Source organism: Mesocricetus auratus, unplaced genomic scaffold, assembly GCF_017639785.1.
Source record: "Mesocricetus auratus isolate SY011 unplaced genomic scaffold, BCM_Maur_2.0 Super-Scaffold_100010, whole genome shotgun sequence".
In the NCBI taxonomy this organism is placed as follows: domain Eukaryota; kingdom Metazoa; phylum Chordata; class Mammalia; order Rodentia; family Cricetidae; genus Mesocricetus; species Mesocricetus auratus.
The window spans coordinates 26505325-26522498 of NW_024429194.1; the positions used below are offsets into that span (position 1 = coordinate 26505325).

The 17174-nt window shown below is 45.7% G+C and overlaps 1 long non-coding RNA gene across 1 annotated transcript; it reads right to left on the reverse strand.

Moving 5' to 3' along the window:
- Nucleotides 1–128: 128 nt before the first annotated feature.
- On the reverse strand, nucleotides 129–7595 carry LOC121142774. The gene is made up of 3 exons (XR_005879870.1): nucleotides 7127–7595; nucleotides 4725–4816; nucleotides 129–972 (listed from the first exon to the last, which is right to left on the reverse strand). It is a non-coding gene; the product is annotated as an uncharacterized LOC121142774 (long non-coding RNA).
- Nucleotides 7596–17174: the final 9579 nt, after the last annotated feature.

Consider the following 17174-nt stretch of genomic DNA (forward strand, 5'->3'; position numbering starts at 1 on the left):
GGGGGGCGGCAAGAGGAGGCCCGCCTCGGGCGGCCAGCGGCCAAGTGTGGGCTGTCGCCCTCTGCTGGCTGGGAGGAGTCACTGCGGCCACGCTGCGGCAGGGGTCGGAGCTGGGCGGGGTAGGGAAGACACAATGGTGACAATTAACAGACCTTACCCCCTGGGCGCCTGTACGTGCTAAGCGCTTTGCACAGCTTTCATCCTCCCGAAGGAAACGTTTCCGAGAGCTTTCTCGCTGCTCAAGGGGTAACCCCAAATTCCTCACTTCTTCCACTTCGTCTCCATTCATTCAGCCACTCTAGACTTAGGTTTGTTTCCTCCAGGACAACTTCTCTTTTCATTCCTGCCCTTGCTGTTCTCTATGTAGCATGCAAAGTTTATCAGTTTCACCACTCCTGACATTTTGGAAGGGTTTAATTTTGGCGTCGGGGCTGTCCTAGGTAAGGCATAGTGTAGAGGGGAAGCATGCCTGGCCTCTTTCCACTGAATGCCATGGCCATGTGGCCCCTCTCTTTCCAAGATATAGCAAGCAAAAATCCTTACACATTGCTAGATGTCCAGGAGGACATCTAGTGAGATCGGCTGCTGTTTGGACAAGGCCAGATCCCCCTGGCGAGCGTGTTAGTCACAAGAGGTTCAGCCAGCTCACCCTCCAGATAGACCGGGATCAGTCCCTATATGGTCGCAGTTCACCTCTCTGGGAACAGCTCTCATCCTTTCAATGCCTGAGTTGTTTAATAGTCATTTGAAGGACTGTTTCTCACCTGCTCTGGATCTCCCTTCAGGCTCCAAATGGGCTGCTCCACTCATTCGCCTCCCAGAAGTGAAGGTTCAGAGTTCCTTGCTTGTGGAATGAATGCACTACACGTATCAGACGATCTTCATAGCTGAGCTTTGAGCCAAGCATGATTGGTGTTTCCATGCCACCAATTGAGAGTATGGTGTGCTGGGTAAATTTACTCAGGTACTCACCTACGGAAACCTGAGTTACAACCCTGTCCAAGTCTTTGTCTCTGCAGGAAATGACTGTCAGCCCCTAAGGCAGAGGTTCTCAACCTGTGAGTCTCGACCCTGAGAGGGGTGTGGAATGACTCTTTCAGAGGGATCCCCTAGCACCAGGGGAAAACACATATTTACACTGCCAACAGTAGCAAAATTACAGCTATGAAGTAGCAAACGAAAATAATTTATGGTTGGGGGTGTCACCATGACATGAGGGTCGCAGCATTAGGAAGGTTGAGAACCACTGCCCTGAGGTATGAGGAAACCATCTGTATCCTCATTTCCTAAAAGTATGGCGAGACTCGGAGAGCTGAATTACAGAATTCTAACCCTGCCCCCACCACAGATGGAGTCATTTTCACAGGAGAGGCATTCAAGTTTCTTAGCTGGAAATGCTGAGTCAGTCCAGGGAGCTGGCAGGTTAACGAAACAATAATAGTAAATGCCTTTACTATTAAAAGAGGGGGACAGACAGTTTGACTAATGTGTTTCTGAACTGTTTCCTCTATGAAAAATATTAGAAAGCCTAGAGCCCCTCGTTCACCTTCAGCAACTATCAGCTCATGCCTCATCTTCCTTATTGACACCCTTGACCCCTCTCTGTCCCCGTTCCTAGCCTAAACCGTAGCCATCTCATCATTTATTTAAAACACATTCACTTATATCGCTGAAAAAGAACAATCCCAGGACTTGTGAGAATGTAGCTCAGTAGCAGGGTGCTTGCCGTGGATGGACAGGCCCTGGGTTAGATCCCTAGCCCTGGAACAGTAAGAATTACCCCCTTCCCTTCTCTCATGTAACTACAGGACAGCTGGCACACATAGGAAGTTAGAAAGAAATCCCTGAAAGCCATCGAATGTCCCACCACTATTGAAGTAACGCTACTATCAGTCTTTTTGAGTGTTTTATACTTTCCCTGATTCCTTAGTGTACAGTTGGAGTTAAGCAGCATCGGAGCACAGTCCAGAAATGGAGTCCTATGAGGAGGTTTCTGAGAGTTTGTGAAAAAACTGTAAGAAACCAAAAAGGAGTCCTGTGACTTTGGTTTCTTCAAAGACACAGAATTGTTCTTGGACTGTGTTCTTCCCGGGTGTGAGTTTACTACCGATTGTGTACTACAACTGGCTATTATCTCACACCCTCTCTGGAAAACCTGCTTTCACCACCGAAGGCTTGTCCACCATGTGCTGCTTGCCCTTGTGATTGGACATTTTATTCATGTGACTCTTCTTAGCCCTCCAAGAATAAATTGTCTGATGCTCTGAATAAAGTTGGCTGTTGTATGAGACTTTAGTCTGCCTCATTTATTAGCTCCATTCCCTCAGATGCCACCACCTCTAGAGATATAAACAGGTAGTATATCTCATACAGTCTTTTTCTGCTCTCTCTCTCTCTCTCTCTCTCTCTCTCTTTCTCTTTCTATAGTCTCTCACTGCCATTTAACAAATCCCCATTCTCTCTTTTGCACAAATAGAAAGCTAGATCTAGTTTATTTATATGTGGCTCGGTTTAGGTAAGAGCTTTATGTTTTTCCATTAGGAGTCACATATCAAGAGTGTCTTTTCGTGATGTTAGCAATCACTGACAGTTAATGCCTACAGTCATCGGCAACTAAAAGTAATGATATTCTCGTTCTGCCATTCCCATGTCTTATTTGTTTTACCTGAAATATTTCTTTTAAAAAATTCAAAAAAAACAAAGCCAAGCACCAGGATGTGTTCCTTTAATATTAGCACTCAAGAGGCTGAACCAGGTGGGTCTCTGTGAGGTCAAGGCCAGCCCAGTCTACACAGCAACTTCCAGGCCAGCCAGGATTACATGGTGAGATGTTACCTCAATCAATAAGAAAATCTTCCCCACATCTACTAATTGCATATCAGAAAGACTCGATAAAGGTTTGGTTCCTTGCCTTTACTCCCAGATTTCCAAGGGCCTCTATTAGTCTTAGTTCACCTTCTCACAGTGGTGTCATCACATAAAGTCAAGAATCTGGATGGATGTGTGTGATCCATTATACGCCACTGCTGCTGACATCTCACCATTGGCCAGTGGGAGACGTCAGATCCATTGAATTGTTTTCTGGGAAGCCCCCAGGCCGACCATGAGATGAGAGCACGCAGAATACAGGACTGTCAGAACAAAAATGTTGACCCCACTCTGACTAGAGGACATACCACCATAGTCTCTTACTCCTTACTAGCAAATCTCCCATGCCTCCACCCACACACACCCCTTCTTCCCACAGCGCTCGGCTTCTATTCATACAGACTCACTTATTTGTCTGCCTTCTGGCTCTTCATCTCCCCTGAGATCTCTTATCTGACAAAGACCATAATAGGAAGAGTGGAGAGCAACAGTTTAGATAGCTCCTTAAATGAGTGGTTGAATTCGTCGTGTATCTGTTGTTGAAGAGGCAGGAGTTGATGACTTCCAAACAATGGATGTAGAGCCAGCGTAAAGGCATGTGAAGTCTAAGGTACCTTGTCTAAGAAAAACTGGACCACAGGATGTTGCCTTTCTTACCATATGTAAGACGAACATTAACTTCTACTTCAGAGAATAACTTGTAGGAAGGCTTTATGTATTGTCATTCCTTTATCTCAAGGACCCCTCAGATGCTATTATCCCATTTACCGACGAGGAAACTGAAGCTTTGAAAGGCTGTGTGGTCATGTGAACAGTGAGCACGAAGTCAGGACTCCATCCCAGATCTGGCTACAAGGTACCAGCTTCGACTTCCACTGCATTCAAGACAAGTACTATACTAACTGAGCTACAACCCCAGCCTCCCAAGAAGCTCCTTGTGTACCAAATTATGTCTCACTGGCCCAGCCACACATGCTCTGGGTACCACCTTACACCTCCACCACTGCTCTCCAGCCCTGTGTCTCAGTTTTGTATGCCCTCCCTCTTCCCAAAGGGCCTTTCCATACACAATGGTTTTAACTTCCAAAAGTGGCTCATATCTTTCTTCCATCACATCCATCATGTTGCGCTCAGATCATGTTTTGTTTTTAAGGCACAAACACCTAAACACATGCATGCGCGCCTACATGCCTGTGTGTGCACGTGCAAACACACACACACACACACACACAAACACGCACAAACGTGCACACACACTCATGCACTCACTCAAACATTCACACACACACAATCTCTGCAGGTTTTATTCAGAAAGAGACCAGGTCCCAAGTCCCAGGTCCCAGAACTGCATTTTTTTTCCTCCAACACCTAGCATGGGCATGACACTTAGAAAGGGCTCAATAAATATTCATTGAGGGATTAAGTAAACGCAGCTGCCGCCTGCCAAACAGTAAGCTCTCCTCAGTCTGAGGCACCAGGGTTCACCATTCTGTTTGTTGTTGTCTCTGCTGTTTTGGCTCCCAGAATGGCGACAGTTCTGCTAAAGCTACAGTGGTTTTATTAAGGAACTTGCAAATTCTGAAATCAAACCCCCAATGGTTTCAAAACAAAACAAAACAAAAAACCCCTAACCCTTGAATGCTGATGGGCTTGCTTCCAGGCCTTTGCCTGTCTTATCACCAGGGGTGAGTCAGAGAAAATATCCTGAACAAACCCTGATGTTTGGAGAGGCCCCACAGAGCCAGCAGCCAGCTGCCAACTCATCCCCAGCTGCCCCGCCCTCCACTCGATGCTGTAGGCCAGGCCTAGAGGTAGTGCTTTGAGAGCAGAACAGGATAAGCAATAGCAAATCTTACCTTGTTTTTGGTGGAGGTTTCAGTCCTTGGAGCTTTTGAGTGGAGAGAAGAGGACTTTCCCTTCATGGGGGACTTCAGACTTCTGACCACATCTGTTTCCACAGTGCAGCAGAGATCCATTGATAAAACACAAAGATGTTGCCAGATACGAACCTGCTGCCATGGCCCTCCTAGCCACCTCTGAGCTCATATTTTTAGTAGCTTAGACTTGGTGAATAGTCCGGTTGCCTTGTTTTGCTTTCTTGGGGCTACAAGGTCTAAGTTTTATGTCACTTGTTGCTGCACTACTATGACCCTATACATACCTGATAGAGATAACTTAAAGAGGAAAGGGCTTTATTTTAGCTCCTGGTTTTGGGCGGCATGTCAATCTGCCTGGCAGGGAAGGCATGGCTGTGTTCATGGGGCAAGGAGTAGAGGCTGGTTCCCATGTCACAAATCAGGGAACAGAGAGTAACAGGCTGGAAACAGGATCAAATATACAGAGGGCTACCCCTAGAGACTACGTTCTGTCCGCCATATCCCATCCAACCCCATGAAAGGACTCCAGAGCCCATAAAATAATGCCATGGATGCTTGGTTCTACTCCACCTCTACTAAACTTGGAATGGTATAGAGATGACCGATGTGGTCCTGGGAAGGTTGGTGTTAGAGCCTTGTATTCCCCAACCACTCAGGGAGCCGAGGCAGGAGGATGGCAGATTAAGGTCTGTCTTGGCAATTTAGTGAGAATCTATCTCAAAGGTTTTCGTTTGTTTTGTGTTGTGTTTTGTTTGCTTTTTAATGGTAGGGAAATATATAAGAGGTAGTGCACTTGCCTAATACACTCAAGGTCTTGGGTTCAACCTTGGAGTATTGGTTTGAATGAGAGTGTCTAGCCTAGGCTTGGATGTTTGAACTCTTGGTCCCTAATTGGTAGTGCTGTTTAGGGACAGGGAGCCTTGCTGGAGGATATACATCACTAGGAGTGGGCTTTAGGTGTTTATAGGCTCACCACACTTCCGGGTTGCTTCCTCTGCCTTTTGCTTGTAGCAAGTGTTGTGAGCAGTCAGCAGCCTGCCCCTTGCTGCCCTGCCTCCTGCCATCCTGGACTCTTACCCCGGGCAACCGTAATCCCAAATAAACCCAGACTTTGGTAAGTTACATTAATCATGGTGTTGTATCACAGCAATAGAAAAGTGACCCATGCACCTGGGTACCACAAAAAAAAAAAAATCAACAAATAGGCCACCTCTTGACCACAAAGCATCCAAAAACATGAGTCTGTGGGCGACATTGCAGATTAAAAGCATGGCAGTTTAGTTGCTATTTAAAAGATATCTCTCTTCTGAGGCTCCATTTTTATCTTTTTTTCCAGAACCTCAAAACAACAACAACAAAAAGAAAGCATGAGTTCTCTCTGGTTAGCTGCCTTCACCCTATCACTCCTGAGTCCTGACTGGCTTGCATAGCCCCAGAATTTATAGTTCAGAGCCTCAAAGAGGCCTCCAAATCTTTTCCCAAGGACTCCGTTTAGACTGCATGTTGGGAAGCTTCGACCTCGTTCCCCCCTCCTCCAGTCACTGAGGCTGACTCTGCAAATAGGCAGAAGCTGACAGACAGCAAGAAGAATTTATAGTGGAGGCACCCCAGAGCTGTGGGATTCCCTCCTGATGGACATCGTTCCCTCCCCGTGGCATGGCTTTTTCCTGCTTTTGGCCAGAAAGTCAATACTAATCTTTATGGCCCATGTAAGCAAAGGAAACATTAATTCTGGCCCCACAAACTCCTCCAGCCACGCCCCCGCAGGTTTCACTTGGCGAATAGTCACTCAAGCATAACGCGACGAGTCAATGTGATATTTTCCCCTGCTCTTCTTTTGAGAGTGCCTCCCTTCAGCTGTGGTTTCATTATTTTTTAACATTGCTTCCTGGCTTACTTTTTCTCTATTTCAGAAAAGCTGTGAGCTAGAAAGGGGAGAAGGGAAGAAATTACTAAGAAGCAGCAGCCGTGTGCACTTCCTGGAAATAGGGGGCTTTCTGGGCGCTGTGCAGACAGCACCCAGAGTGTCAAAACCAGACACCCAAAAGACGCCAGCTCCTCACCTCCAAATCTGACAAGTGGTCAACTGGCTGCTGCCTCTCTGTCGCAGCTGTCTGTCCCCACATGGCCTGCGAACTGAGCTCTTGCTCTCCCCGCTGTTGAAGATTCGCTTTGTTGCTTCTCTTTGAATTCTCTGATCTGAACTCATTTCCAACTTTCTCTCACCATTGAGTGTGCTCTGAAACTTCAAGGACCTGGTCATAACCTTTGTGCTTCTTACTTTGCTGGGCCATGAGCGATACTCCAGTTGGTTAACAGACCCTACCGAAGGCCATTCCAGAAACCCGAAGCAATCTCCTCTGGCTTCATTATTCACTTACCAGAAAAGCAGTTTCTAGATCTTCAAGGGAAACCAGAAGAAGCTTCCGGCCTTCAGTACTATGTACTGAGAAGCGGCTACCTGCCAGACAGGAACGAGATGCGGTGAATCATCTAAGTGGGGTGTAACGCGCCAGATAGCTCAGACGCCAAGGGAAGCAGGGTGATGGAGTGAATACACTGTGAAGTGGTCAGCTCAGCCCTGGGCAGGTGAAGGAGGGACAGTGCTCAGAATTTCACATCTGAGAAATCCGAGGCATGACGTACAGCATGAGCCGGCCTGCAGACTCTGCTGCCAGCAGCCTTCCTTATTCATCAGTCTCTGCCAGAGTCAAGACTCCCAGGCTGCCCTGTTGGCCGGTACAGAACTGGAATCACAGTCAGCAGCCGCCAAGGGAAAGAGAAAAAGTCCCTGCCTCCACAACAGGAAGAGTCTGGGGTAAGAAACGCTCCATTCACGCTGTCAATGGAACGTTGTTCTTGCCCAGGACTGAAAAGAGAAAGGGGAGCTTCCCTTCTGGTTCAGGGGAAAGAAAGAGGCCCCTGTGGGCAAAAAAACCTGCTCTAGTTATCAGCAAGGAAACCCCCACCGGGCTTTCTGGTCACACAGAAAAAGGCAAATGGACCCTTCCTGTCACTCCTCCATTTTGAAGAGAACACAAAGAGTGATACTTTATTATTATATTCTGTGTATACATGTGTGTATAAGTGTGTGTGTGTGTGTGTGTGTGTGTGTGTGTGTGTGTGTGTGTGTGTTCGCCATGGAACCATGTGGAATGCCATCTGGAGCTCAAGAGAGATTTCTACCGTGTAAGGGAGAGAGATCAAACTCAATTTTTTAAGCTTGGTGAGAAGCAATTGCTGACCCAGATAGAGGTGTTTTAAAAATGGATCTCTAAAACACTCGTCACTCTTCTCACCAAATTCCATCAGATGGGCAATGGCTTTTGATACAACGTTGGGTAAACTGAGCACAAAGCACCTCTCTGGAGCCACCGATGGTGCCATCACTGTTAAGATGACATGTGATTTTCCTAGAACTACATGCCTGACACCTCAGTAATGGTGTCTGGCACTTCCTGCAACTCTGCACTTTCTGTAGAGTGGCCCCCATAACCCTTACAGCAGCCTTTGCAGTTAGACTTTATTGTAATAGATAAGAAACTGCAGATGAACTGACCACCGTGTCCCTGTCCTATAGCCTGGAAGCCATGTAGCTGGAGTTAGATGGAGGATGGTTAGGCTGTGGAGGCCATAATTTAACCAATGTAACTGAGATAGCCAATCTCGCAGAATCTAGAGACACTAAGAGGCAAGCCTCTAGGCATGTCTGTAAGGTATTTTCTATCCACCTAAATGTGGGCATTGCCATTCTCTGGACTGAGATCCCAGGCCAAAAGAAAAGAAAAGAAAGAAGGAAGGAAGGAAGGAAGGAAGGAAGAAAGGAAGAAAGAAAGAAAGAAAGAAAGAAAGAAAGAAAGAAAGAAAGAAAGAAAGGAGGAAAGAAAGGAGGAAAGAAGGAAAGAAAGAAGTGATTGGAGTAGAGGTATTTATCCCATGCTGCCTCATGCTCCTGCTGCCTTACCTGCCACCCCTCCACCACCACGATGAGCTGTACTTTCAAACCCAAGCCAAAATAAACCCTCCCTTCCTTCCTTAAGTAGTATTTGCCAGTACTTTGTCAGGGCAATAAGGAGTCACCCCCACAGCCAAACTGATCTCTGTTGTAATCTCTTCTTGGGAATCCAACCTTGTCCTGCGTCAGACCAGGAAAAGGCTGATGGCGAAAGTCCAAAGGCAAGTGTCCCTCTTCCCAGTTCAATGTGAGGACAAAACTTAACTGGGTGTGCTTGACCTGAGCCGTGGCGCTGGACAGATGCTGCCCCACTCCCAGAGCTGTAGACTTCCCACAGGAGACTTTTTTTTTCACTTGAAGAGTTATTCAAATCAGGGAAGACACCTGAAATTCACATACACACCATACCCCCCGACGGGGAAAATGCTCTGAATGTCCACTCTGTAACTGCTCTGATTCAGATATGCTTTTGGGATGGTACTGAAATATTAGAGCAACATGGCCAGCGAAATGAGACCCCTGGAGCAAGTGTTGAGGAGCATGCCTGCAGCCATTTTTACTGTAAGTAATTTTTACAGTAAAGTTATTGATTATTTAGTATCTCAGCCCGGAGGCTACTAATGCTTTAGAAGGGGATGACTGGGCTTCTGTGAGAGAACACACCCAAAGCTGCATCTGTAGCACTCGTGAGCGTCACTACCTGGACTCCACTGATTTGAAATGTCCCTTACTCTTCCTTCATTTAGTGGGTGTCACCTCAAAGCCATCACAGCAACCACAGCTGCAGTTTGGCTGCAATTTCCAGAAGCCTCTGGAAGTGAAAATCCCTCACCACTCTTCTTTGACTACGGTACTACTGTACTCCACTTTGGTTATAGTCACTGCGGTGCGGTTGAAGTGACCTGAAAGTTGTCAATGACCTCCCTCAATGGCCCTGCTTTACTCAGACCATACGAGTTCTTAATTTGTTCGGAGTAAAGTGACACACCTCCTGCGCAGCCTGTATCCGAGAATGTGGCGAGGGGGTCGGGATTGATGACACAGAGACTGGTTGGTTGCCTTAAGAAAACTTTATGCTCCCCAAATTGGCTTAGGAAAACTTCCCAAGAAAAACGCTTCCCTTCAGAAAAACTTCTGCCATACATACACGCACAAATCTCCCACATATCTCTCTTTTTTCCCCTCCTGGCTGGTGGTTAAATCTCTGACACCAGAATCGGGAACAGCAGGGAGCAGAAAGAAGTAGCTAGCCATTGGGAAGATCAAAGTCAGGGTGTTTCAGTGAGCAAGCCCTTATCAAGCCCTTATCAGGAACTTATGGCTTTGGATTGTTTTCAGTAAACATTGTCTCGCAGCTGCCTGCTCCCAGGCTGATGGAGGAGTGGGTTTCCGGCCAGGGTCTGTGGTCCCCACAGTAAAGATCTGAAGGAGTTCAGTTCAGTCGCATTTAGCAAATGAAATGTCCCCCACATTGCTAAGCCCAGACAAGGCATGTCCATTTATTAATGTTTAGCTGGGGGGAGGAAGTGGGCTATTACATCTGTGTGTTTCAGGCAATGGTTGTCTTTGTTTGTTTGTTTGTTTGTTTTGTTTTGTTTTTCAAGACAGGGTTTCTCTGTATTGTTTTGGCAGCTGTCAACTTGCTCTGTAGACCAGGCTTGTCCAGGCTTGTCTTGAACTCACAAGAGATCAGCCTGCCTCTGCCTCCCGAGTGCTGGGATTAAAGGCTTGCACCACCACAGCCCGAGGTTGGTTGTCCATTTTTAATTGGCCCCATATCTCTGTGTCCCTGTGCCTGAAGAGACAGGGTAGCCTTGACAGACCTTCCGGTCAGTCTCAGTTCCAACCTTAAATCTCTCTCTTAATTTGTTGGACTTTCCCATGCCATGCCTCAGTTTCCTGGCTTGAAAATTGGGGGGAAATCTTACCAACCTCATGAAGTTGCCATGAAAATTAAATGGCTTCATCACTGGTTTAGGATGGGGAGGAAATCAGTCCACTATCCCCCACTGTTGACACTCTCTTGTGGATCCCTGGGGATACCTGAACTCCCCACCAAAGCCAAAAACTTAGAAGTAGCAACCTTTGTGCCTCTGAAGTGGTAAAACTTGGAAGTAGCAACCTCTGAATGATAGTATATCCTGTCATCTTCAGGCCTTTTACAAACTAGATTAGCCCCTCATTTTGTGGTTTGAATGCAGATAGATACAAAGGCAGGACGAGCCTCTTCAGTAATGCTAAATATGCTATCTGTGCTCACGTGTCCTGCCTGGATGACCTGTAATTGGGCATTTTTCCCTCTTGTACAATTCCTCACCTGCACCAGATTGCTCCAAATGATTCCAGGTGGCTGGGAGCTGTGCCCTTGTTTGCCTAAATGATCTTCTGACCTTGCCTCTGTTCTCATGTGACTGGATCTCTGTGGTTCTATTTAAACTTCCCAATGGTTTTCCTTGGTGCAGCTGAGGCCTAGAGACTTCTCTTTCTAGGGCAGCAAGCTCTCCTAGGATTTCTTTGAATAGTTGTACTCCTACATCTGTGACCATTCGGAATAATTAAGAGCCCTGAACACTCTTGCTTAAATGGTTCTTAGGTTAGCAAAGGCTAGGACAACTCTTTGAAAGTTTCAAGTTTGATCTTATTATAGGTCTTAGACCTTCTGTCTTAGTTGTTCTGAACCCCTCTTACATATCAGTAAATGCTCATTCTGTCTCTAAATCTATCAACCTACTGTCTGTTTCTCCTCCCTCTGTCTCTTTCTCTCTCTCTATGCCTCCCCATATTATTTTTTTCTTGCCTTACCCCTGTCCTGATGTACTCTTCACATCAGACTTTTGGCAAAATCTAAGCTACATGTAACTCTTTAGAACAGTGGTTCTCAACCTGTGGGTCACGCTCCCCACAGTGGTCACATATGAGATATCCTGCATATCAGATACTTACATTATGATTCACAACAGTAACAAACTACAGTTATGAAGTAGCAATGAAATAATTCTATGGTTGGGGGTCACCATGGCATGAAGGACTATATTAAAGGGTCACCATGTAAAGGAGGTTGAGAACCACTAGTTTGGAGGCAAGAAAGTAGTCTGGGCAAAGTAGCGGCATCCCTTTAATCCAAGCTCTTTTTTTTTTTTTTTTTTTTTTTTTTTTTGGTTTTTATGAGACAGGGTTTCTCTGTATTGTTTTGGAGGCTGTCGGTCTAGCCCGGCCTCGAACTCACAGAGATCCGCCTGCCTCTGCCTCCCGAGTGCTGGGATTAAAGGCGCGCGCCACTACCGCCCGGCTTTAATCCAAGCTCTTAAGAGGTATAAGCACATGGATTCCTTTGAGTTCTAGGCCAAAATGGTCTACATAGCAAGTTCAGGTCACCCCAGGGTACATAGTGAGACCCTGTGTTATAACTAACCTTGGTTGTCAACTCGACACACCTAAGAAGAAACTTGAATTATCTGGGGGAAAGGGAACTTGAATTAAGGGCTGGGCTGTGAGCATGTCTGTGGGACATTTTCTGGATTGTTGATAGATATCACATGGTCTTGTCCACTGCGGGTGGTGCCATCATTGGGTAGGGTGGTCCTGGGCTGTGTAAGAAAGGTACTGAGTAAGCCAGAGGAAGGAAGCCAATAAGCAGTATGCCTTCATGGTTTCTGCCTCCAGGTTCCTGCTTGAGTTCCTGCCTTGGTTTCCCCTTATGGACTGGAAGCCAAATAAGCCCCTTTGCTCCCCCAAGTTGTTTTTGGTGACAGTATTAGTCACAGCAAAAGAAAGCAGACTGGAATACACTGTCTCAAAAAGAGCTCTTCTCAGAAGGCGGCAGAGTAGCATGCTACATTCTGCATGTTTTCTTTAGATACTGAGGATTATGTCTCTGCAATATTGGTGAGATACAGGATGGATACATAAATCTTGCTTCCCAATTCCATTCTTCATGTCACTCAGAGCTCTCCAGCCTTGTGTTTGCCTCAGTGTTCACTGACACAGTTTGTCTCCTGTGATACAACTGCTCCACTCCTGAACGAACACATCTAGGTTATGTAGATGCCCTACTCCTCCAAAATGCAAGGACAATGCAATGCAGCCTGGGTGGGGAGGGTGGCAAAGTTCCCAGGCAAGGAAATAACAAGTCCAAGAGAACAGCGGAGCAGGAGGCCGGGGGGGGGGCTTTTCGTCTTGTATTTCTTTTGTTTTTAATTCTTACAGGTTGCTACTAGGAGAAGGAGTACATGCACGGTGCCCTGTGGAGGTCTCAACTTTGTAGAGTCCATCCTCTGCTACCACCTTTTTTACGTGGGTTCCGTGAGTTACATCAGGCCTTTCTAGGCAAGAGCTTGTACCTTCTGAGTCATCTCTCTCCTAGTTCTCAGTCCATGAGGGGGTTTCGTTGTTGTTTGTTAGTGAGACAGTGTCTTATGTAATCCAGGCTAACCTCAGCTTTGCTATGTAGCACAGGATAATGCTGAATTTCGGATCCTCTTAGTCTACCTCCAGAGCACTATGGTTCCAGGTAGCACCACCATGGATGATGTATGTGGTGCTAGGGAAGGGGATCCAGGACTTCTTGCTAGCTCGACAAGAGCTGCAGCAACTGAGCCACAGCCTCAGGCTCTGATGTTTGGTTTAAAACAGAGTAAATCAAGGAAGATCGTCACCAGAAAGTAGTGATTTGTTTTCCCTTTCTATACGTACCCCCACCATTGTTCCTCCTAACAGTACTGAAGAGCCCATTTAAACATGGGAATAGGCTTCTGTCACATTACTACTCAACCCGGTAAGTCCCACACCCAACCTCTGCTCACTGTCTGTGTCCTATTTCTCCTACACAAACACCCACCAGGTGCTGGAGAGGTGGCTCAATGGTTAAGAGCCCTTGCTGCTCTTCCAGAGGACCCAGGTTTTGTTTCTAATACCTAAAAGGCTGCTGACACTGGGAGGTGGTAGCGTATGCCTTTAATCCCAACACTGGGGAGGCAGAGGCAGGCGGATCTCTGTGAGTTTGAGACCAGAGCAAGTTCCAGGACAGCCTCCAAAGCCAAAGAGAAACCCTGCCTCAAGCCCCCTCCCCCTCCAAAAAAAAAAAAAAAAGGCTGCTCACAATCATCTTTAGGTTGTCCAGGAATTCTAATGCCTTCTGGCTTCTATAGGAACCAGGCTTGCATATGATACAAAGACGTGCCTGTGGGCTAAACACTCATATACACAAACAAACAAACAAAACTCATCAGAACTCTGTCTGGGGGTTTTCCTCTAGTCATTGGCTCTGCTTTTGCTAGGTGCTGGACTGGATAACTGGATAACTCCTTAACTTCTCCCCGTCTCATTTTTTGCTCTGGGCCTGTCTACTGTTGGCCCTGTTTAATATGACAATCTGATCTTTCTTACCACCCCACATGTATCAGCTCTTTACCTGATTCCACTTAAATATTTTTTTTTGCAAACAGGAACTTCCTAGATACTATGTGCTTCTCATGTATTATGTTTGATGTCTTAACCATGCCCCACGAGACTATAAAGTCTAAGAAGGCAGGAGACTTTTATGCTTTTTCTCTAATGTATTCTAAGTGCCTTAAATAGGGGTTAGGCACTTAGGGCTGTTACTGTGGGATGATGTCTGAGTCACTAAACCCCTGGTTCTTCGCTGACTGATGTTTAGTAGTCAGAATGTCACCTCTAAAAGGTTTAGGAAGTAAGAACATGGTGGAAAAATAACAAAATACAATGAACCCAGTAGTAGGTATAATTTACACTTTACTCAGGATATGCTCATTGATTTGTTTACATGGCTTGGTTTTTTTTTTCAATGTTCTCCAATGTTCTCTTTGTTCTATTGCCTCCCCCAGATTTTCCACGTTTCAATTTCATAACAATTACATTTATTACATACGCGTTCTGAAGTACAGAAAAACAAGTGAGACTACTACAGTTCACAAAAAGATGTATTCTTAACCTCAAGAAGAAATACAGCCTTTCAATTATCATCTGTAAGTATTGACCACTTGATTAGGGGTCTACTTACTCTTGTTGGGTTCATCTTAGAAGGGATCACCTAAGAAACTGAGTTTTTGATTTTATACCTCATACCACCCTAGACCCGTCCCATCTGCCTCTCAGCTTCATGTCCTCTTTGTTTGTTAGTAATAATCTTTGAGTTCAGTCAGTGCTGCCGTATGCACATGGTGTGTGGTTGCCCATGAAGCAAGTGGCCACACCCCCCACAGGAGAGTGACTTCTTTCCCAAGCATCCGTTAAGCGTCAATGAGGGAGGGGGAGTCTCTCCTGTCTGGCCTGAAATTTTTCTCATGCTGGAAATATTTTGATGGGAGCAAAACTGATAAAAGTGTGAGCAGGGAGTTGTATGGTAATTCTTTTATAAAGCAGTAATGCATTTTGAAAAAAGGTTACTTTTTTTTTTTAATTTCTGTGAACATGTGTGTGCCTATGTGAGTTTATGTGCACCATGTGTGGGCACATACTCAAGAAGACCAGAAAGTCTCAGATCTCCTGTAACTGGAGTTACAGACAGTTGTGAGCCACCTGATGCAGATACTGGGAACTGAACCAGGTCCCCTGCCAGAGCTCTCTGAACCAGATCTCAGCAAGCTTTGCTTAATGAAAGGACAGCTGTGTAGAGAACTCTGATGAAATGTCACATTTCTCTTAATTGGATGACAAGTATAGAAAACGGAAAGTAATATACAGTAAACTTTACTTAAAATCCAAGTATTTTATGGGGTTCTACTTGGCCCTGAGAATATTTGTTTAGATAACTATTGGTGAAAAAGAAAAACATTTTCTTCAGTGGTGTAGCCACTAGAAAGGTGCACACAGTCCTATAAACAAACTCCTGCCCACATCTTGTAAACAACCCTAATGAGACCCATTGTGTCACTAAAACAATAGACATAGAAAAGAATAGAAAGGGCTAGTTGGGAAAGAGAAGTGGATTGAGGGGAGTGGGAGGGACAGAAGATAGAGCAAGGAGCTAAACGACTAAATAGTTTAAGCTAACTACCTTTTAATGACTGGAAGCACACTATTGCATTCCGAGGCAAGGTCATGTGATTGGGAGCCAGAAGGCATCAGTGAAACCTGCTGTCTAGACTGTTCAGACAGACCAGGAGTCACAATAACCCAGTGCCACCTATTATCAATCAATAACAGACGCCAAATCCAACTGCGGAGTGGCAGCAGCTTTGAATCTAAATACTGACAAAACTGGGAAGAGAAGACATCAGAATTGTTTCAAGCAGGGTCTGATGCTTAAAGACAATTAAAATTGTGTCTGGAACACTCTGAAAGCAGAGAGCAGACCTTTTAACATATGCATAATAATATTACAAGCTAGACATTCTCTGAGTCTTTGTGATTAGAGGAAAATGTACTTTTATTTTTCACCACTGCTTTTGGGTAAAACAAACAGATCTTCTTGCATCCTAGGCAAGAGTTTTGTCCTATCACATGCTATAGCCCCAGCCCAGGAAAACATGTCTTTCTGGTGGCAGTTTGTGTTTTAAGGATTTGAAGACTGTTTATTATTTTTTTTCTCCAACATGCTTTGCAAGGTTGCTTTCCACAATGTTGATGCTGACATGGTTAATTAAGCATGCACACGATGACATTTCACAGTTCAAATCTGAAAAATATCTCGAGCTTAACCTTTAAAAAAAATAAATGCCTATAATTGCCGAGACCTGATGAGAGGCAACACCAAGACCCGAAGAGAAGCAGCAGTTGCATTTTGCTGACAGAGAAGAGGATAGTTTTAGTTTCTTAGATGAGGTGGCATCGTGAGAAACCCAGGCCACCTTTCAAAGGCTGGTGTGGTCTCACAAAGCCCAGAGCCCTCCTTCTAACTGCTGTTGCAGCCCACAGGTACCCACTGATCTAGATGGCAAGCCATCTCTGCAACCTCTCTGTGGCCTGTGACTGTGAGAGCTCTTTCCCACTTGTCCTTTGACTCTATCCTTTTTCTGTTACAAGGGGCATTCTTTTAAGGATGCCTCACCCCACTTAAACTTACCTCTCAAGAGAAAGAAAATACTAGGCTTACAGCATACTCTCTGGTCCTACCGTGCTTGTTCTCCCTTCGTGTCTGCCTGTCCCCACTGCCCTGTCTCCTTCTAAGTGACGGCTGTGGGCTTGGGCTCAGGGACCAGACTGCTTGTGTATATTCCCTGCTCCGCCAGGACTCATCAGTGGAACTTTAGGTAGTCGTGCCAACTCTCTGAGCCTAGGTCTTCCTGTTTCAGAATACAGACAGCATTACGAAACACATCCAAGTGTTCGATGAATAGGGCATGTGCTGTTGAGATAGCTTAGGGTAAAGGTGCTAGCCACCAAGCCTAATGACCGGAGTTCAGTCCAAAGGATCCAAAGGATAGAAGGGGAAAACTGACCCCACAAGCTGTCCTCTGACCCCCTACACACTGTACACACATGCAAATAAACAATACTTAAAGGTAAGAAAATAA